Source organism: Balaenoptera borealis (assembly GCF_965194805.1).
Source record: "Balaenoptera borealis genome assembly, chromosome: 9".
Lineage (NCBI taxonomy): Eukaryota > Metazoa > Chordata > Mammalia > Artiodactyla > Balaenopteridae > Balaenoptera > Balaenoptera borealis.
In genome coordinates, this window is record NC_138873.1 from 22,059,617 (window position 1) to 22,081,730 (window position 22,114).

A 22,114-nucleotide genomic window follows, 5' to 3' on the forward strand; every position below is an offset into this window, starting at 1 on the left:
GATAAAAGTTTGCTTACTTTCATTGTTTTCAAGCTTTAAAAATTTAAGCAGATTGACAATTTTTAGATTTTTCTCTTCCTTTTTTCCCCCTTAGTTTATTGTTTCTGAACTCCAAAAAAGAAGCTACTTATACCAAGATCTTGACTTGCACACATTCTCAATGAGCTAAGGGATATAAAAATAAAATGTTACTTGTATTCAAAGTATACAAAATATCACTATGTTTTCATCAACAACGTAAACTAGATAAGTAAAAATTCAAAAACTAAACTATTTTAAAACACTGATTTTTCTTATTAAATATCCAAAATTACTTTAAAATGAAAAGGCAAATCCATATGATAATGAATGTATAAAACATTTAAAATCTAAATTATTTAAACAAAGCTAAAGCTTGTAAATATATTTTCTAGAAATTTTATTGTCTTCTTAAATATTTTAATCAAAGTAAATCTACACACAGGTTTAGGATTCAGTGTTCTTTTAGTTGCTAATGTAAAGAATTAGTGTCATGTTTTATGCAGTTTACATCTATACAAATTTAAGAATAAGAATTGTTTACTTGTGAAATGTGCCTGAGGTACCATGTGTGATTCTTTTTCCAAATGTTGCACTAATTATTAATAATTCTAGAACCACTGATCAGATCACTAAGAGAAGCAAGAAAAAAGATGCTGCCATTACTGTACTTTGCTATAAAAGACTTGGTTGTGCCATTTGAGAGAAATGACTGACTAGATAATTCAAAAAGAGTCATGTACCACAATGTTCACTGCAGCTCTGTTTACAATAGCCAGGACATGGAAGCAACCTAGATAGTCTTTTCTTAAGCATTAATGCTGCTTACATCTTCTCTGCTTTTGAAATGATGTTGAACTCCACACTTTGCAGTGTCACAGCCCACAAACCTTCAGGGCATTTGAACTCGTTCACTTTTTGACTGGAGCAAAGACATTGGGCGCAAGATGAGGAAAAGCATTTCCTGCGGCCTAAACAGCTCTAGTCAAGAGCTGGGACGTTTAGTGCTACCGGACAACTGGATGCCAGTGACAGAGGTGCCCGTATATTTGTCCATACATTTCTTTTGTGTATTTGTGGTATGTGGCCTTTCTGAAGCATGGGACCCAAGGCAGGAACCCCTCCTGCTCGGCGGTGTGGGCTCTGCTGGCTGTATCTGGGCGTGAGCGTACCCTTGAGGGGCACCATCTGCAGAGGCAGCAGAGTGGTTCCTTCCTGAGGACACTAGGGGGAGCTGGCGCAGGAAGGGAGAAGTGGCAGATGGTGTTGTGACTGGCTGTCAGACTCCCTTTGGGCTCTTATAAGTCCCCCTTGCTGGCATCCTAGAAATACTTGGTTGGGACTTTTCAAGGGGACTGGAGGTCCTGTAAGAGCAGGTGGGGCTGGAAACAGGAGCTGTGGTTAATTGGTGTTGATGCCACTTCATCTGAATACACCTGTAGGCTGAGAGGGTCTGGGAGTGTTTGGGTAGCTCATTTCCAAGTCAATAAGTACTCCCTTCACTTCCGTAGGGATGGGCAAAGACACTTCTATCCTGGAAATCCGTTTTCTCCACACATTTGGAAAGGATAGGATAGTTCCAATTTCTTTTATGAATATTCTCTGCGGAGGGAGCTAGGGAAACAATTAAATCATTGATCCGAGATCAGTGAAATGATGAAGGGATTTATTATTTACGTAGGTTGGGGGCCTTAACCACAAATGGATAGAATTCAGGGGGTCTGAGAACTTGGTTGAGAGAAAAATTAAAACTTTATTTTCACAAACATCTAACTGAGCTTCAGCACTCCCTCCATTATTAATGTAGGCAACAGTTGATAGTAGTTTTAGCGGCATCTGTGACTTGGTCGCCAGTAGAAATCACAGATATTTTCATGTCCCACTACTATTGTGGATAATATCTCAGAGTATCTTTATAACTACTCAAAATGATGGTGGATATTATCCTGCACTATATCTTTTAAAAATTTATTTATTTATTTATTTATTTTTACATATACATGTATCCATTCTGTTTTTCAAATTCTTTTCCCATTTAGGTTGTAACAGAATATTGAGCAGAGTTCCCTGTGCTATACAGTAGGTCTTTATTGGTTATCCATTTTAAATATAGCAGTGTGTGCATGTCAGTCCCAAACTCCCAATCTGTTCCTCTCCCCACCCTTCCCCCTTGGTAACCATAAGTTCATTCTCTAAGTCTGTGAGTCTGTTTCTGTTTTGTAAATTCATTTGTATCATTTTTTTAGATTCCACATATAAGCGATATCATATGATATTTGTCTTTCTCCCTCTGACTTACTTCACTTAGTATCATAATCTCCAGGTCCATCCATGTTGCTGCAAATGGCATTATTTCATTCTTTTTAATGGCTGAGTAATATTCCATTGTATATATTACCCTGCACTATATCTTGTTTCCAATTTTTAATAAAGAGTCACATATGTTCCTGTCAACAAATTTGTTTAAAATTTTTTTAGGGTAACTGTATTTCATTATAATTGGTTTCCTTTATAATTCTGTGTTTTTTATTTTATGTAGTTTAAAACATGATGCTAAGAAGGGATCCCCAGGCTTCTTCAGACTGTCAAAGGGGTTCATGGTAACAAGAAGGTTGAGAAATTCTGATCTAGATAAAATCTTCTATTTTGCTGCAGAAGATCAAGGCCTTGGAAAGGCTAGTGAGTTGCTTAAGGTCACCTAGTGGAGCAGGAGTTAAAAGTGGTGTCCTTCCTGTTCTGTGTGGCCTCCTGGCACCTCAGTCCTGATCTCAGGGCCAGGGAAATGAGCTCCTTGGTCTTATTCAGCAAGCCCTTTTATTATGATGAAGGCCAAGCCAGCTTCCTTCTTTCTTTGTGCTTCTCTGGCCTGGAGTGGCCTTCCCACCTCTCACTTCCAGGCCTGCTGGTGGTGGATGGGGAGGTAGAGTAATCTCCAGCAGTGCTTGCCCCTGGGTCCCACAGCATCACAAAGCATGTTGTCCTAAGACACCTGAGCAGGTCAACAGAAAGAGCAGAAAATTTAATCCTGGTTGCTTGACCCCGTTTTAGTGGTGGTATTTCAGGCAATATTGGTATCCCCATATTAGCAGGGCAAATCTTTCATCGAACCCAGTGGGCTTTGTTAAATTAAGTAAGGAGCTCTTGTCACATGGTTTCTTCCTCTTTTAGACTAACATTAAGACTGAAATCAGCAGAGAAATAGAGAATTAATTACTAATATTTATCTTTCACTTCCTAGTGCCACTTCTAAGCACTGTATAATTCTCTTACCAGTTCTAACAATATTATTGTTATCCCTATTTTACAGATGGGAAAACTAAGGCACAGAAAGGTTAGGTAACTTGCCAAAAGTTATTTATATGTCTACTAAGTGTCAGATATGGGATTCAAAAGAGGTATTCTGGCTCCGGAGTCCCTGGTCTGGGTCACTATGCCACATGTCCAGTTACTATTTCAATGTCTCACATCACCATTGCCCAACCTCTATCTTTCTTTGGTTTGGGATTAGACTAGGAACCTACATATCTGGGGCGAAGGGAGCCTTTGGATTATTTTGAGGCAGTCCTAGGAGGAACTCTTTCCAGTCTCTCGGGGCTGTGTCCGAAAGGTACTGTGTCGTTTGGTTCCAGGTCTGTTCAGCTTTAATCCCTTGCTTCTATGTATTCAGACAATGTGGAGAAGGAAAAACACATTCATACCCAAAAGGTTTAGTAGTGCTGCAAAATGCTTGCTGTGGACTGACTCTGTCTCCACTTCAAGGGCTTGACAGCGCTTTCATCTTCGCTTTTGAAGCCTTCTCATCAGCAGCATTGGCAAATATACCTTTGAAAATTTGTACCTGAATTCTTGTGTTTTGAAAAAAAAAAATGTTTGTTAGTGTTTCTCTTCTTGAACACTAGTTGTTGTTTTGCCAACCAGTTAAATGTCTGAAAATCTGAGTGCTGGCTGAGAAGCTAAGCTTGTTGTAACCAGTTATCCCCAGATGGCCAGATTCCGTTGTGTACCACTTTTATAGATGTTCACTGGTTGCATACTTGGGGTTATGAGGTGTACTGTTCCACTTGTTTCTCAGCCATGCACAGCACATTATTTGATAGCATGAGACAGATGGTATAGCGCAAGCTAAAATGACGAGGGAGAGAAGAAAGTGAAACAATAGAAAAGGGGCACTGGATTTTCTAATTCACATTTCGGAAGTGAATTTAGCTTCTGTCGTTGACTAATAAATGCAGTGTTGCTCTAAGACTTCAATTCATTAACGTCTGTTTAAACGGATATAACTGAGTAATCGGCAGGAAGCAATCTTTTCCTTCATGGAGGCCGTGCCAGATTATATGGGGTCTCCTCCAGATCTGAAAATGTTGGGCCATTGGAAGTGTCAAAAATAGATCTGGGTTTTTCAGACTAAGATATAGCACCATCAGTACCAATCAAAACAGAAAAATCCCAAATCTTATTTTTAAACTGGAAAAAAATATGTATATATAGCCTGGTGAAGTAGCGGTGATAAGGACAATTAATCAGTTTTCATGCAGCTGCTTCCTGACATTTCTGCAAATTGTTGTGGAAAAATTAATGAAGGTTAGATCAGTAATGGTTTCAAGCTTGGCCAGTGGAAAGTATGACAGTGTTTCCATCAGCAATTAAGCTGGGCTGCTCTCTTTTTTCTATAGGGGAAGTGGTATGATGTGTGTTCTCCACAGGAAGTGGAAAACGGCAGCTGAGCTCTGTGAGCACAGGTATGGAGGTCTCTGGGGCTGCTCCAGCAGACTCTCCTTGATGGGCACGACCCCTTATTTTCTGCAGAAAGGCTTTTGCTCTGCCGCACTGAGACATCATTCCTGAAAAAGAGAGTGAGGATTTGGGGATTTTCCTGAGCTGCTGTTTCAGAAACGCAGATAGGCTCTGAATCTAAACTTTGGGAACCAGAAAGTGGAACTTATGACAAACAGAAAGTGAAACTCACCTATCTAATTTTATTTTTCAAGCCAAAGGTAGTTCAGTACAGGCCCAGTTCACATCCTGTGTAACCCTATGGGATTTTCCCCAGTATTAGTTAAAAATTTTCCCATAGGGTCACACAGGATGTGAATTAAAGTAAACACTTAACAAGCATGATGAAAAGGAAATTAGCTTTCTAAATGATCCTTTCACTGTTAACATCCTGAGTAGCTATTAGAAACCTGGGAAAGGATCACTTCAATGTCTCATTATCAAGTTGTTACATTATTAATAAACTATATTAATATTCTTTCCTACGACATGTGAAATATATTTCTTTATATATGAAACTAGATTTTACCTATATATTTGCCTTTTTGGAAAACATTAAACAACCTAGCAAAACGCTCTCTAAATCAGTGGTTCTTAGCCTTTTGCAGGGAGGGATTCGCAGACCTCTTCAGGACTCTGAAAAAAAGCTCCTGACCCTTTCTCCCAGAAAAATGCATATATAAACAACACTTTACATACAATTTTAAAAGTTTCACAGATCTCTTAAGTGACCTTGGACCTCAGGCATTTTTTCTAGGACTAGTTTTATAAAGCTTTTTATGGACAGATAAAAAATTATGATGAAAATGTTAATTCGTTCCAAGTAAAGATTTTATAAGAGGCACTTTTTAAGAAACTTTAACTGTAGCAATAATAATTCATTCCCTTTTCCACCTGGAAAATGCTTCCTTGTCGTTGGAAGGGAGCTTGTACATTGGACAGAACATACAAAGCTGGCTTTGAAGGTGGCTGTGTGACATTTTAGCAAGTGACTTTAGGTGTCCTGCCTCAGTTTCATGATCTGTAAAATGGTGGCAACAGGGGTAATATGTTACTTGTGTCTGGCAAATAGTCCATCCTCAATATATATCCCTTCCCTTCTCTTCTTTCCTTCCTCCTTTGAGATGTAGCTTAAATGTCACTTTCTTACACATTTTTTTGCGATTTCTGAAGGCAGATTTTTTTTTCACTTTCCCCTCAGTGTTTCTCTAGTGCTCTGTAAATTTCTTTACTCTTAAAATTGTGTCATCATTCATTGGTTACAACTAAAGGTGTGAGTTTTGAGGCTCTTGTATTTTATTAGTGATGTTTTATTTATCTCTTTGCATGCTGTGTCCAGCATAGTGCTTAAGACACAGACATTTCCTGTTTATTAAATTAGTAGTAATAGTATAATGCTTATTAGAAATGAAATAATTTGGATTTGGGCTTATAATTGTAATTATATAATGTTTATGTGGCAGCTAGTCATCTCAGAAGGGAGGTCAAATGATCCGTGTACAGCCGAAGTGAAATTTAGTGAGAGAACAGAGCTTCGAACTGAAAGTATGTGTTTTCCAGTTTTGGCTACGTCCAGAGTGTATTCTAAACCAGAGCTATGGTATTTTGGCTAGAGTTTTTAGTCAGGTTAATCACCAGGTGATTGGGGAAAAGCGATGCTATGGCCTTACTAAAATATATATATCTATACATTATCTGACTCTCAGAAGAAAATGTGGGCTCCCAAAGCCTTAGTTTATATTTTATTATTTAGAATCTGGGGTTGAACGATAGCTTGAAGGACGTACTGATCTGCCTTTCTTTGGATTAAGTCCTCACCTGCCCTTGCTAATGCTTTTCAATTCAAGTTGAACAAAAATGTGGCCTGTCTTTGAGGAGCTGTCATTCGTCAACTCCCATTTCTCAACCTCTCTCTCTCTCTTTCTAGTACACACACACACACACACACCTGCAGCTATTACAAATATTTTTAAAGGCAACTTAAATAAAAAATTTATATCAAACCACATTGTCTTAATACTTGAATAACTCAATGGCAGTCAGCTCTGTTCTTTCTATATGTGTTGAATGGTTTCCAAGCAGTAAGTCATGATTTGGAGCCTTGAGCATAAAGAATGACTTTAGGAGCCCTGGGAGGCTGGGAAGAGAGAAACGTCTAGTTGGCTGCTGGGGGTCTTGGAGCAAATTAGTGTGGGGAAACGGCAGTGAGATAGAATGGAGAAAGTGAAGAGAGTGGAGAGAGCAGAAAGGGAAATGTGAGAAGTATGGGATGATATCTGGTGGTCTGGGGAAGGTTTTTGACACACAGAAAGAAACTATGAGTCCTAATCTTTAGCGTACTAGAAAACCATGGGTTGAACACTGGCTGGGGTGATAGGCGAATCAGACCGATGGAAGAAACTTCAGAAATAGAACTGAGGATCCGTAGAGGTGCCAGTGGTGTTGAGCTGAGTGATGAAGAGGTTGTCATAGTTGAAACAGAATATGAACAGAGGCTTGTGCCTGGGAGATATAGGTAAAGAGATGAATTTAAGCTATAGGGAAGGAAAAAATACGTGTCGGAAATGGGCTGACTTGGGGACAAAGAACAGTTGAAGATTTTGCTCAATACATCATTGGCCATGAATTCTTGGCACTTGTGAGATGCACACCATTCCTTTACTCAAGCATTTCCACCTCCTGGAAAGCCTCGTCTCTGCCTGTCAGAATTTTCAAGCCCTTATTTAACTTCTACCAGCTGCATAAATATTTCTTTCACAACACTAGCTCATAGCAGTTGCTCCTCTGCTGAGCTTACATAGTACTGTTGTAAATGCAGTGGCACTTAATTGATGTTTAAAGCTATAATTTAAATTTCCACCTGCATGTCTTGTCTCTTCAGTGAACTTCTAAACTTGTGTAGAATTTGATAGTGTAAAACAAAAAATCTTTTCTGTGGTCTAATATGAAGTGGTGCCTATAGCAAGAAGTCAATATATTTTTAAGAGTTTTAAAAGGTACTGGGTTTTTACTACTTTGCTCAAACTTTACTGGATGGGGGGAAAAGGAAGTTTAGAGGTAGTCCTTATTCTTGAAGTATAGATAACCAAGCTGGATTTTTTTGTGTAGAATATTAGCAATTTGATGGAAATTTGGCATTAGAGAAAGACTGTTTTAGAATCATATACATTTCCTAGACAAGATAATGCATGTAAAGTGCTTAGTACAGTGCCTGATGGTAAGTACTCCATAATTACTTTTAAAAATAACTATCATTACTATTAATGTTAATACAACTGTTGACTAGACCTTCTGTCACTGACGTACCTAAATATTAATCTGTATGAGCAATGTCAGGTTCTTTATCTCCTATGTTTTTAGGAATCTGGCTTTAATAGCTCAACTCGACTGTGATTATTCACATTAAAGCCACCACTGACCTTTTAATTGGTGACTCTAGTGGACATATTTCATTTCTTATTCAATATGACTTTTCTGTTGCATTTGAACTCTCTCCTCCTTGAATCATTCTCCTCTATTGGTTTTCTTGACACCACCCTCTCCTGTGTTCTCTACTGCCTCTCTGATTATGCCTTCTCCATATCTTCATCTTTGGTTCTGTCCCTCCATTAGCCCAATAAATGTTGCAGTGCAGAGTTCTGTCACAGGCTTCCTTGCTTTCCTTGTTACTCTACATATTTACAAGGACTGAGTGTTTTTCTCCTCTTCCATTTTTTTCAACGACTGTGCTGTGGTAGAAGCTCTAGTTTCCTACTTCTGCACTTCCAACCATATACTAGATATCTCTGCTTAAGTAGACCCGACACACTTCATATTCAACATGTCCAGAATTGTATTTTTCCCTCAAGGCTTGTTCCTCCTTCCCTCTTTCATCAAAAGTCCCACCATCCCTGTTGTCATCCCAGCTAGAGCCCTAGAGTGATCCTTCACTCTTTCCTCGTCTTCAGGTCACACAAACACACAAAAACAATTCCCAAATTCTGTTAATTCTTCCTCCTAAATATCTCTTTAATCAGCTCTTCCTAACTCTGCCCCATTCAGTTCCTCATGGTGTGTCCTTGAACTATTGCAGTAGACTCTTGACGGGTGTCCTGGCCTTAAGCTCCACCTACCTCCCATGTGTCCTACACACTGCTTCCAAAGCTATGTTTCTAAAAGAGAAATCTTCCTTCTGCTTTAGGATGAAATTCAAAACCTTACCATATTATACAAGGTGCTTTATTATCTCAACCTACTCTGTAATTCCTACGTCATTTCTCTCATCTCACTGTTGTTCCTCACAAAACTGATACTTCAATAATACCCAAATTATTTATTCCTACAATGTGTCTTGTTTCTTCCTGTTTCTGTGCATTTACGGTTGCTATTTCCTCTGCCTCTAATGACATTTCCAATTTCTACATTAGGTGAATTTCCACAGATACTTTGAGATGTAAAGGTTGCCTCTGTTGTGAAGTTTTTCTTACTCCCTCTTCCCATCTTCTGTCACCCCAGCACAGTTAGTCACCTTCTCACTTCTCTTCCTGAAGTGCTTTCTCCATACTCCACCACACATATGGTATACAATTGTTTTTTCACCTATCTGACCCTAGACCATACGCTCTTTGAAGGTTGTGTCTTATGCATCATTATATTTCCAGTGACCATCATGACCTGCTAGGCATTCTGTAAAGTAATAAAGGAAAGGTTGTGAAGAGAAGCTGAATATATATTCTATTATAAAACATCTGAATTGATGATGAGGCATCCACATTTAAATGTCTTGTGGTTTATAACTCATTGCATTTAAATGGTTTAACAATATACTATTTATTACTACACTAAAGGGGCAAATTTAAGAAAATTAATTAAATATGTGTGTTATCCATGTATCTAGGGTAATAAAACCTTGAGTGTGAATATTTGCAGAATCCAGAAGATTCAACAACAAAAACTCGGAGAGGTAGATGAACCAAAAGATGGTTCAGTTAGAAAGTAGATCAGAAAAACAAAGAACCATTAATCTTTTAAGTGAAATAAACTCTCCTAACAATTTTGATTGCATTAATATAAGATGATTGTCTACAATCATAAAAAATAATAGCCTGCCCGTGGGTTTTTATTACTGCCGAATATACTAATATATATGTACTTGGTAAAGTCAAACTAGTTATTTAAAACTGTAAAGTTATTTATAAGTTTTGTTAGTCCTTATTTAAGGTTCTATAGCAGTGACAGGTCTTATAAACAGTGTGTATAACCATCAATAGAAAGATTGTAAGGTGAGACAAGTCCATAATGTCATATACTTTTATTAATATATGAATATGAAAATATGAGTACTTTCTTTTCACAGTGTTAAATGGATCTTCAACTATACCGCGAATTTTGTCTCAGCCTCAGGACAACTGCCCTCATTTAACTTTCAGACACACTTTTGGAATTGTGGACTTTGAGTAGGGCCAAATACTTTGTCCCTCTGTTTCATTTTGGATAGTCTCTATTACTATGTCTTCAAGTTCACTATCCTTTTCTTCTGCAATGTCTAATCTGCCATCCAGTGTATTTTTCCTTTCAGATTTTGAGATTGTCCTTTCTAGAAGTTCAGTTGGGGCCTTTTAAAAAGATATCTTCCGTATTGCTTCCACTTATATATTCATTCTTTAGTTTCTTGCACATAGGGAATACAGTTAAAATAACTTCTAAGGGCCTTTTCTACTAATTCTGTCATCTGTGTCATTTGATCCATTCATTTTTCTCCTATTTATGGGTCAGATTTTTCTGCTTCTTTGCAGACTTGGTCAGTTTTGATTGAATGCTAGAATTTTACCTTGTTGGGTACCAAAGACTTTTGTATTCCTCAAATATCTTCAAGTTTTGTTATTGGACATAGTTAAGATACTCGAAAATAATTTGATTTTTTTCAGATCTTGCTTTTAAGCTTTGTTAGGTAGAACCAGGGCAGCATTTAGCCTAGGTTTAATTTTTTCCTCCTACTAAAGCAAGACCCTTCTTAGTACTCTGACACCTTGTAAATTATGAGGCTATCCACTCTGGCTGTTGGAAACAGGCACTCTTCTTGGTCCCTTTGAGTACTGGGCACTGTTGCCTCTAATAGTTTCAGTGTTTTTTCTCCTCACTGTGGGTAGTTTCCTCATATGCATATGCTGGTCAATATTCACCTGATATGGACACCAAGGGGGGAAAGTGGTGGGGTGGGGGTGGTGGTGGGATGAGTTGGGAGATTGGGATTGACATGTATACACTAATATGTATAAAATAGGTAACTAATAAGAACCTGCTGTATAAAAAATAAATAAAATAAAAATTAAAAAAAAATTCACCTGAGTACTTTATCTACAGATCTTCCAAGTTCTCTCAGTCCAGTGCTGTCCTTATCATGCCCTGTGACCCCTAAACACCTTAGGTTCCCGGCACTTCAACCTAGGGAGACCACTGGTCTCTTCCTGAGTTTCCCTTCCTGCGCATGGTGAAAACGTTCTCCAGGTAGTAATCTGGGGCAATTTTAGGGCTCACTTCACTTGTTTGCTTTCTCTCAAGGATGTCTGTCCTTTGTTGCCAGTTGTCCAGTATCTTAAAAGTTATTGTCATATATTTATTGTCTACCTTTATAGTGTTTTACAAGCGGGAGAATAAATCTGGTTCCTGCTACTCCATGTCGATCTGAGGCTGAGTCAAGGCCTATTTTAGTATTTATTTACTCATTTATGTAATATTCATTAGCCTGAAGAATTCAAGGTGCTGTTAGATAATGGCTAAATAAAGGATTTAACTTAATGTGCACACCTAACATAGGGAGTTAGGTGTGTGAAATCTGTGTTAAGAGAATGTGTTAGGAGGTGTTTTCATAGCACGATGCAAAAGTATTGTTGGCTGTTCCTTTCGAAACGTTTTATCCATTTTAAAATAAACTAAAAAGTTATGTGATTTAAATCCAGTTGTGAATTTGTGAGATTTCAAAATAATGGCTCTTTCTTCTCCTTATTCCCAATCTGATATTCTTAAAAGCAGCCACATTGTGTGGCGGGGGAGGAGGGGAAAGAGACTTGTGACAGGCATGAAATTTTAGCCATTGCACAAAATGATAGGGTTTAGAAGATGTAAATAGTGTGGTTTGGACAAATCCACCTACTTACTCCTATTTGTAAGAAGCCAGGTTTTTAAAATTGATCTTAAGTGATCATTTTGCTTTCACTAACCTCTCTGCATCTACAATGGAAGAAGAGTTTAGATGTGCTGCATTTTTCATGATTTGTCTTATAATGCTTCTGAGGTCACTGTGGTGGAATGCTGTCAGATCCCCTCTCTCTCTCTCTCTCTCTCTCTCTCTCTCTCTCTCTCTCTCTCTCTCTCTCTCACACACACACACACACACACACACACACACACACACGAAAATAGAGACATCTTCCAGAGAATTTCCTGATGTACTGTTCTTTGAATGTGATGACATTTGTTTACACTGGAAGCTAGACACTGGATGCTTTTCTTTGGAAACTGTTTCAGAAACACATTTTCCACATTGGTTTTTCTCAATATGGCATGCATATGAACAACTTACATATTTAATGTTTGGGAGACTGATGAAGAATTCCTGATATGAAGTGCCCTTATCAATCTACTTTAAATATTTAATGTTGGGGAAACATCCTCTTTCCTCTCCACTGATTTTTGTTTTAATTCTCCTTGGCAAACCATAACATAGAAATCAGATTAAAGACAGACTTTATAACCTTACCTCTCGTGCCATGTTTTGCATGTTTTTCTGTCAACTCAATACATCCCCTATAGATTCTGTTATATTTTCTTTGCCAGTTGAATCAAGATTCTTACTGGAAACATGGCAAATGATTTGTAGCCCCAAAGATATGGACTATGTCTGTGTGGGGTTACTAGAAAGTGATTTATATATATTCATTGAAAAAAAAATATATCAACATTTACTTTTACCTGTCCTTTTGATGTAGTACTTATAACTGCTGTCATCCTTGAGTACATCCAATTGCCAGGAACTCTGTTAGGTGCATTATTTACATGAACTCTAGTCCTCACGACAGCCTGCAAGGTAGGTACTATTATCCCCTTGGGAGACATGAAGAAATTGGCTCAGAAATGTAAGTGAGTTGTGCAAGATCACATCCCTAGTAAGAAGCAGAACTGATGTCAGACTAAAGTTCTACTACCCTAAGAGATTAAGCAACATATCCCAGGCTTGTTAACAGTGATGAGTATACTTAGTAGATAAAATGCTAACTAAATACTTCTAAAATAAAATATTACTAAGAAACTTTTATTGAGTGCCAAGTGTGTGCCAGATCCTGCTCTGGGGATGATGGATTATAGAAATGAACAAAGCTTACTCTTCTGCCCCGAGGAGAGACACAGGGATTGTCAAATACATCTTAAATTTAAGATAATTATAGCTGTCCAGAAGAAAAAATTAACAATATAATAAGTAAAACCATATTAATATTGATTTTTAATTAATTAATAATTTCTGAAACTTTAAATTGTTGCTGGGGAAACAATTTGTGAGGGGAGCATATATTAGAATTGGGATGCTTTTTATTAGACCACTGATATGAAATGTTACTCTCATTATAACATTGTTCTTGTGGAAAAATAAGATTTGATTTACATCACTTCAACATACAGGGATTTCCCAGGACTGCATCCAACCCCAACTTGTCATCCTACCTGTCTTTGGATGAAATACATGTTTGCTTGTCTTCCTTTTAGCTTCCCCCTCAGCCCAGCCTCATGAGAACTCTTCCTACAAGATATCTTGATCTGGATGCACTGGTTGACCTCAATGCAAATGAAATATGGAGTGTACTCAGGGCATGCAAACTGAGTTTCATATTTGCTTAAATCAAACATGAAAGCAACATTGGCCTCAGCTGACCTTTCTAGCCTTCCCATTCTCAATCCTCTATACAAAACTACAAAGTACTAGCCAAGTTGACTCCTCTTTGCCCACCTACTCTTTCCCATCTCTAGGCTGTTGGTTCATCGTCCCACCTCCCTGGGTTGCCTTCTCCTGTAATCTCTGCCTTTAAAATCCTTCTAACTCTTCTAGGTCCGTGTCCAATGTCACTGTTCTTCATTTAGCCATTCATGATTATTCCAGCCATAAATACATTTTTACCTCCCATGGATTATTCTTGTGCTACTTGTCACAGACTAAGAGCTGGGGCATTGCATTGGGATGCACCTAGTTCCAATGCCAGCTCCTTATTTACAACCTGTGTGACCCTGGACAAGTTACTTAACCACTATAGCTCTCATCTATAAAATGGGAGTCATGCCACCTACCTCTGAGAATTGTTTTGTGATTAAATGTGATAATGTATGCAAAAAGCTTAGCATAGGGTTATCTGTCACGTGGTATGTCTTCAGAACATGTTAGCAATTTTTGCGTCTCTCCTCTCAGAATAAGTTCTGAGGTCAAGTGTTTTGTCTTATTTTTCTTCGTGAATTCCTCTCCAAAGCCTACCTTTAAAATGGCCTGTCATGGTGCTTGAATACAGCAAATATTCCGTAAATATTTCTTTGAGAAGGAACTAAATGTGATCTTTAAATTGCAGAATCCACACCCCAAGGAGGGCTTTATGAAAAAAGTGACCTTAGGTTCTGGTTTGCCAAGGAAAGTCCCGGTATTAAGTATTCATAGTGCTCCCTTTTGCTCTGATGTTTTGGATAATAAATCTTATGGGCACCCTATTTATGGAATATTTGCAGTTTTGAAATGTCCGTGGTAGTTTTCCAACTATATCGTTATTTATTCTTCATGTAGATATTTTGTCTCTTAAAGGAGATTGTAATCTACTTGAGGACACAAACCATTTCATATCTCACTTCTCCAAAATGTACTGAGTGCATTGGGAGTTCTGACAGGGCAGTGGAACCAGGGCAAATCTACAAAGCAGTGACCCAGTTCATGCTTCGGTTGTATTGGTATTGACCATGATCTAAATGCTGCTTTTTAAATGAATGCATAAGTAATGTGTAGATATGTTAGGCTAAATGTAAGTGGAGAATGGTCATTCTAACCTGTGATAGGAGGACTGTCTACTAGACAGAATTTCTCGAGGGCAGGGATCATATCCATTTGTTTCCCCACTCTAGACCTAGCACCAAGCACAGCACCTAAAGCATGGTTATGTGCTCAATAAATATTTGTTGAATGAACGAATGATGAGGATCTTGGCGCCCCACATATTGGTGTTTCATGAGTCTCTACCAGATTCCTTTTGGGTCCTTTGCAGATGGCAGAATATAATATATGTAGAGTCTGAAGAGCTCTGGTATGCCTTAAACATGAGCTCAGAAAGCTTATGAGAGGATAAAGCTAGGTCAGGAGACACCTAGCATTCTCAGACCTTCTCTAGAAACTGTTTCCATGTAGAGTTTTTTTTTTTTTTTTTCTGAATAAGCCCCTTTTCTAGAAGAAAAGTGGAAGATTTATTTTTGAAAAACTCTGCCTACTTGATAAGAGAGCAAATGAAGATCAAATGAAGGCAGGGCCCCTCTGCCTCTCTGCTCCTCTCTTCCAACAAAAGAAAGAGCAAGTTCCATGGTGTACAAGGTTCCTGTGTTAGGTGGAGGGGTTCTGGCTTCTTCCCATTGTATTCTCTGAAGCTTGTTGGAATCTGAGAGAATGTGGAGGAGTTGGAGGGCTCCTTGGAAAGGAATGTTGGCATTAGTTGCTTCCCTTTCCCTCCTGGGGAGCACGGGCTGTGCCCTCTATGTGAGGGCAGCCAGGAGAAGTGGCCCAGGGTCACGGGCCATGTTTACCTTGCTCCCCTGGTTCTTTGTTTGCCTAAAGATGCCTGTTTGCCCACGGCAACCCATGTAATTACCCTTCTGCTTCCAGTTAAGTTACTTCGTCTACATTTTGCGTATAGTTCATCTTGCAGGGTAGATACCTCACAGTCCAGCATTACACAAAGTGACATTCAATTAGTGCAATGTTAAAGGATTCTGTTGAGTATGTGTTTCTTGTTTTTGTAGTTGTTTATTTTCGGGGCATGGGCTGAAACTTTGGTGGTCGTGCCCTATGGGGTCAAACGTAAAGGACTGATATTTCTCCATCTTTTTAAAGTCTATTCAAAATAATAATCTAGCACTTTTCCTGTGGTGATTCATTCAGCCTTTCTCCAAGCTGAGGTGAAATGGCCTTCTATACAGGCACATGTCCTTATTAGGGTGCCCTATTTTCTTAAAAGAATGTCAGCTTTGCCCTTCTCCCATTGGCCATCTGTCTTAATTATCTTGGGCTGCTATAACAGAAATACCATAGGCTGGTATAAACAACACACATTTATTTCTCATAGTTCTGGAGGCTGGAAGTCCAAGATCAGGGTGCCAGTGTAGTCAAGTTCTTGGTGAAGGCCATCTTCCTGGCTTACAGATGGCCATCTTCTCATTGTATCCTCACATGATGGGGAGAGAGGGGATGCAGATGCCCTTGTATCTCTCCTTCTAAGGGCATTAATCCCAGCATGAGAGCTACACCCCCATGACCCAGTTAGCTTCCAAAGACTCCACCTCCTAATGCCATCCGATTGGGGGCTAGGATTTCAACGTATGGATTCTGGGGGGACATGCACAGTCCATTCAAGTGAAATTCACCTGAAATTCACGTTCATTCTTCAGCTGGCTCTTGGACACTACACTCCCTCTTATCTTCACCATGACACTCCATTCATTTTCATTACCTGCCTGGCCCCAAAGTGACTAGAATTGTGAACCCTGATATTCTAAAATTTATCCTGGTGTCAAGCTAGAACAGGAGAGAGTGAACCTATTGTTGTACATACCTTCACAACAAAAGTCCAACCTTTGTGGGACAGTCGATCTGGTTCAATACTGATGCAGTTTTTTCTAATAGTGAATGAGGCTGGCCATGTGTAGTATTTATTTGTAATTATTCCCAATTCCTTTGAGCTCCTTCCCACGAAGGTGTGGTTGTTGAAGCTGTGAGCAAATTCTTCTAATTATAATTTATACATTTGGGTAAAAGTAAACTGGTATTGTGCTTCCATGAGCAGTTAATGTTTGAACCGGAGCTGCTGTACTGTATCATTGTCAACTTGCTTGCAAGCTTCATAAAATAATTAAAGGAGATTATGAAAACAGGTGAAAATAGCTTTTGATATTCATGCTTAAGAGCTCCTTCAGCTTAGAAGTTGAAACGCTTGCCAGTTCAACAAAGGTTTATATGGAAATGAGAGAATTTGGTTCCTTTCCCAGTACTTCTAGCCTCCCTTGCCTGAGGACTCAGGTGCATGAAGGGGCAACATTCCCACACACAGGGCACGCAGAAGAGAGGTTTCTACTCTGTGACTTGGGCACGTGTACTTGGCCTTGACTATAGAAAAAGAAGAATTACTTCATTGTTTTCCCTCCTCCTTTTGCTCCACTTCCTGATATTTGCTGCACACGTGTGAGGTGAAAATAACTACTGAGTCTACTTTCAGTGCAGAAGGCTATCTTCTCTTTGTGTTCTGAGTCAGTTTTACTTGTGTGTGTGTGTGTGTGTGTATGTGTAGTTGTTTTTGCCTCAGGGTTGGTTACGGCTGTGCAAAATACAGACAGCAGTTGTTTCCTAGTTAATCCTAACTCTTTGTGCCCACATAGTGTAGGTGAAGTCTTTTTTTACCCTCTTCTTCAACTAATTATATGCCTTGCCTATGCAACTGTAATTATTTCACCAGCATCAGTGAAACCTATGTCATTTCTCTTTTAAAATATAGCTAGAAAAATAGCAGAAATAAACCTATTTTGAGAGCTTGTGTGGTGAAGCAAATTCCACTAACGTAAAGAGATCCTCTGGATTACCCACACAGCCTGTCATCACCTGAAACTTCCCAGGGATGATGAAATACTGGCATATACACCTAGTTTCCTATTGGAGCTTAAACTTATACTTGATAGATTTCTTTTAGCAAAAATTAAATGCACTAGCAATTTTGACTTGGTCAAATGTAGACTTAAAAAGTACTTTACATTCTACAAAGTTTTCTATGATGCCTTTAAAAGACCATGCATTCATTCTTGCTGTTTTTAGTGACTTTACTTAAAGCAAAATATTTTAAATGTCTTTTCATCTGTGCGTTTGGTCAACTTTTAAACTCAATTGATTTTAAAACCAATTAGATATTAAAACATCAACATCAGAATTTTATGATGTGAAGTCTAACTTAGCTTGGACACATGACAGGACTTTTCCTCTCAGTATTATAAAAATGTAAAATTCTGAAGTAAATTGCACAGCCAGTAGATTCTGTCATGTTCTGTCTTTTCTTAATGTATCACTAGCAATACATTTTCTCTGTTTATGATTCTCCCTCTCTGTAGTATTCCCTTATTATGGAGTGATTCTTCTTTTTAGGAACTTTGGGCTTTGCTTATGATGCTTTTCTTCTTTCTCTAGGTAATATAGTTTTTATCCTTAATACTGGGTTTGGGTGTAGCATTAGGGAAAGAAAGGCAAGCAGTGAATTACATCTAAATACTATATTTTAGATACAGTAGATTTTTCCCCTTCATTACTACATGGCCAAGACTTGGGTGTACCATTCATACATGAGGAAGCATACCTGAAGTTTCTAGTATGAGCGTGGCAGAGAGAGGCTGGCTCTTCACCAAGCCTCTGTCCTATTCTTCCGGGGCTCACAGTTAGACTGCATTTCCCAGCCCCTCCTGCAGTTAGGCGAGCCATGCGGCTGAGTTCTGGTGAATGGAATGAAGTAGGAAGTGCTGGGTGTCACATCCATGCCTGACTTGTAAACCCTTCCATGGGTGACCCTCCATGTTTTCCCTCCTTTGCCAGCTTGAGGCAGATAATCATGGTGGCCTTGCAGTCCTTGTTTCAGATGGTGAGCTGTAAGACTGAAGGAGCTTAGGTTCTTGAATTGAGGGGAGCCACCCATCTGTCAGGACACTTGTTTTAGACGGCTACTGTGAATGAGTCATTATGTGTTTTGGGTGTTGTTTGGTACAGCACCCTGGAGTACATTAACAAATACAGATAGAATTCCTGCCTCCAGGGGCCTCCCACTCTAGTCTGAGAGATACATACATCAAAACTATGGCACAGGGTGATGAACCATTAGTAGATGTCTATCCTGTGGGGTCACAGAAGAGGATCTGGGGTACCTTCAGGGAGGCAGGACATATTCAGACTTAAAGATGAATAGGGATAAACCAGACATGTCCCTAAATCCATGAAAGATCAAAATCCTGTTAGAAATTGAGTCATGACACAAAAGGCCTGGGATGGGGACATCTATAAAACTGTGACTGAAAAGGGCCATGGAGTTAATATTCATATCTTCCAATGATTTTCATTTTATTATTATTTTCAAGTGTATAGATTCATTTAGTTCTTAAAATAACTAAGGAAAATAGCAGGGCAGGAATTATGGTGTCCATTTTATAGGTGGGAAAACCAAGGCCCACTGATTTGAAGTGATTTATCCGAGGATACATAAACAGGAGAGCTGAATTCGTGTGCTGAGAGGCACCGTGGCCGAGTGGAAATATTTGGGGTACTGGAGTAAAAGAGAATTAGCTTAAAATTCTGTGCCTGGTCTGTACTATCAGTGTGATCTTTGGCTTTATCTAACATTCTCAGCTGTAAAAGTATTAAGTTTCAGTATTATCATGAAAATTCAATGAATTTGGGTATTGTAAAGTGTACTGGTACTTGCTTTAATCTAGCATTCTTTTCCTGTTGTTATAAGACCTCTTACCTACAGCTGTGCCTCTCTGTGCCTCTTGTTCCTGCTTTTTTGATACCGGCCACTGCTTAACCTCATTCATACTCGGTAAGGCCTCGGGGAAGACCCTCTCTTTTCAGATCTGCGGAGCATCAGAGCAGGGTGGCAGGACAGGCTGGGCCGCTGGATGAGCCATCCTGGCCCCCCTTCCCCGAGCAGACTCTAAGTGCACAGTGTTCTCCATGCCATGCACTGAGGGGGTTCCTGCCTTCCTCAGTCTGTTCAAAATGTAGGGGTTTCTACACAATGATCATTATGTAACCAGTCTTTGTCAAGCAAAGCCAGCATTTACCCATTAACACCAAGAAGCAGCAAAGGGTAAAATGATGATGGCTTCAAAGCTGTTGTCTGGTACCATTTGGATTGCGTGTCGATAGCAGGGAGAAACACTCCATGTTAAATAAGGATATTTCCAGTTTCGGCAAAGAGGACCAGTTCTTTCAATTATTGCCATGGATGTTAATACTTTCTGTGCATTTTCAGGGATTCCTCCTCCTAAATCTTCCCAATTCTCCCCTTTTCTTCTGCTTATCGTCCCTCAGAATACTAAAAGGAAGCCGTTTCTAAAATTTTACCTTCTGGTTTTACATTTTAATCTCTTTCAACAAATTGAAATCTTTCTCATCAACTAGATATTCTAAGTAGAAAATGTGTTCTTTTATAAATTCTCATACATAAATTTACTCATGATGATCCGCCATGCATTTCTTGTTCCTAAGCATATTGGGCGTGTATAAAAATGAAGGCCAGATACTTTGAAACTTGAGGCGATTCACTTGGAATGGAAGCAAATTCTCATAAAGAAGCATAAATCAAATGAAGATGCCATCTGGCAGTTGGAGCCCTACCTTATTAAACTTGAATTCTGCACTTTGCACAGAGGTGCTTAATAAGTGTTAACAGTGACTAATATCATATCATGGATGTTAATTGAATGTTGATAAGTATCTAAAAATTGCAGCGATAGAGCCACACTGCAGTAGCTGAGTGCCGTGATGCTCTCTCTCCCTCGGCTTAATGCCTCAGTGATTTGTGAGCTTTGAGACGGTTTTTTCACACCAGTCAAATGCAGACATTTTCAGGGTTTTTTGCTGCCACCCAGCTGTACTGCAACCCAGGCACTAAGTCTGAAGTTAAGGGAAAATACGTGCTGCTTAATCTAATTTCTTGGGGAGTTCTTGGGCAGCAATAAGGTTTTAAACATACAGGGGTGGGGGTGGGGTGTGGAATAGACTAGCAGTTTCACCTGCATTTGAAGACACTCCGTTGTTCGTTAGTGTTAAGTGATCTGTGGATTTTCAAGTACAAGGTGAGTCAGGTGAATTCCAAACTAATCAGTGGTGCTGGGTCACTGTCAGGGGTGTTTCACCCCTTGCCAGCCTGCACAGGTGCTGTTTGCTCCCACTAACTGGATCTTAGCCCAGAGATTTCTCTGCTTTCTGATGTGACTAGTTTGTTCCTCCGCCACCTAGAACTTTCATTACAGTTTCAGGTTGCGTGATAGAAGTTAGCTGACAAAACTGATGTTGGGAACTTTAATCATTTTGGAGGTGGAATTGCTTTTAGCATGTGCTAATTTTCCAAATAACTTGTCGATTTTGAAGCCAACTATTAACGACCAGAAATTCACTAATTTTTAGTCACTATTCTATAGGAGCAGAGGAAACAATAAACAGCAATATGGACATCCAGTTTTTCCAAGAAAAGATGATCCCTGATTCCCTCTCCCTCCTCCTTTTCTTAGCGTTTTAACCTCTCGAGGAGGGATGGCTCTCCTGAAGTTGACAAGATACATATTCACATTTGCTTTTCATGGGTACTTAGATGTCCCTCGTGGGCTGCGCTGGGGGGCCTGAATGGCTTTCCTGCTGACAAGCCAAGAAACCAGCTACATTTGATGGCTAGCCATTCTGCCATATGTATATATACGTAAAAATCAGAAACTCTTACAACATTGATATTCTACTTTACAAGTTTTACTTTACAAAATACAGGTTTTTAAAGTTTACCTTTTGAATATTTTCATGCTTTAAGTTATACCTGCACTGAGACAATATATTCACACGTGGTTGGATACAGGCAAAATTAAATAACCATTTTCAACGAATTTGATACATTTGTTATTCATATAGCTCAAATAGTAAAAGTCAAGTACCTACTTTTGTAAATATAATGTTTGCCTATATTTACAGCTGCTGGAAATTTAACTCTGATAGTATATCAATAAGAATGCCAATACTTTATTGGTAGTTTTATGTGCCGGGTATTGTCCTGAGTGATTTACGTGTGGTATCTCATCTGGCACTCAACAACCTTCTTGCATAAGAACTATCATTAACCCCATTTTATAATGAAGAAGCAGATGTTAGGAGCATTAGTAATTTAACCAAGGTCTCACAGCTGGTGGGTATGTTAGAATCGAGACCCCAGTTCTCCTCCAGAGTCCATGGACTTCATCATCCTGACACAGTCTTCGTGGGGTCACCTGTGACCCTGAGCAGTCAGGAGCAGAATACTTTTCATTTTGAGAGAGTGAG

The 22,114-nt window shown here is 39.0% G+C and overlaps 1 protein-coding gene and 1 long non-coding RNA gene across 6 annotated transcripts in view; one reads left to right on the top strand and one right to left on the bottom strand.

The window, feature by feature from the left end:
* The window catches only part of LOC309634953, a 738,917-nt gene that overhangs the window by 542,293 nt on the left and 174,510 nt on the right, over positions 1-22,114 (bottom strand). The window lies entirely within an intron of this gene.
* The window catches only part of HIVEP2 (HIVEP zinc finger 2), a 193,250-nt gene that overhangs the window by 120,820 nt on the left and 50,316 nt on the right, over positions 1-22,114 (top strand). The window lies entirely within an intron of this gene.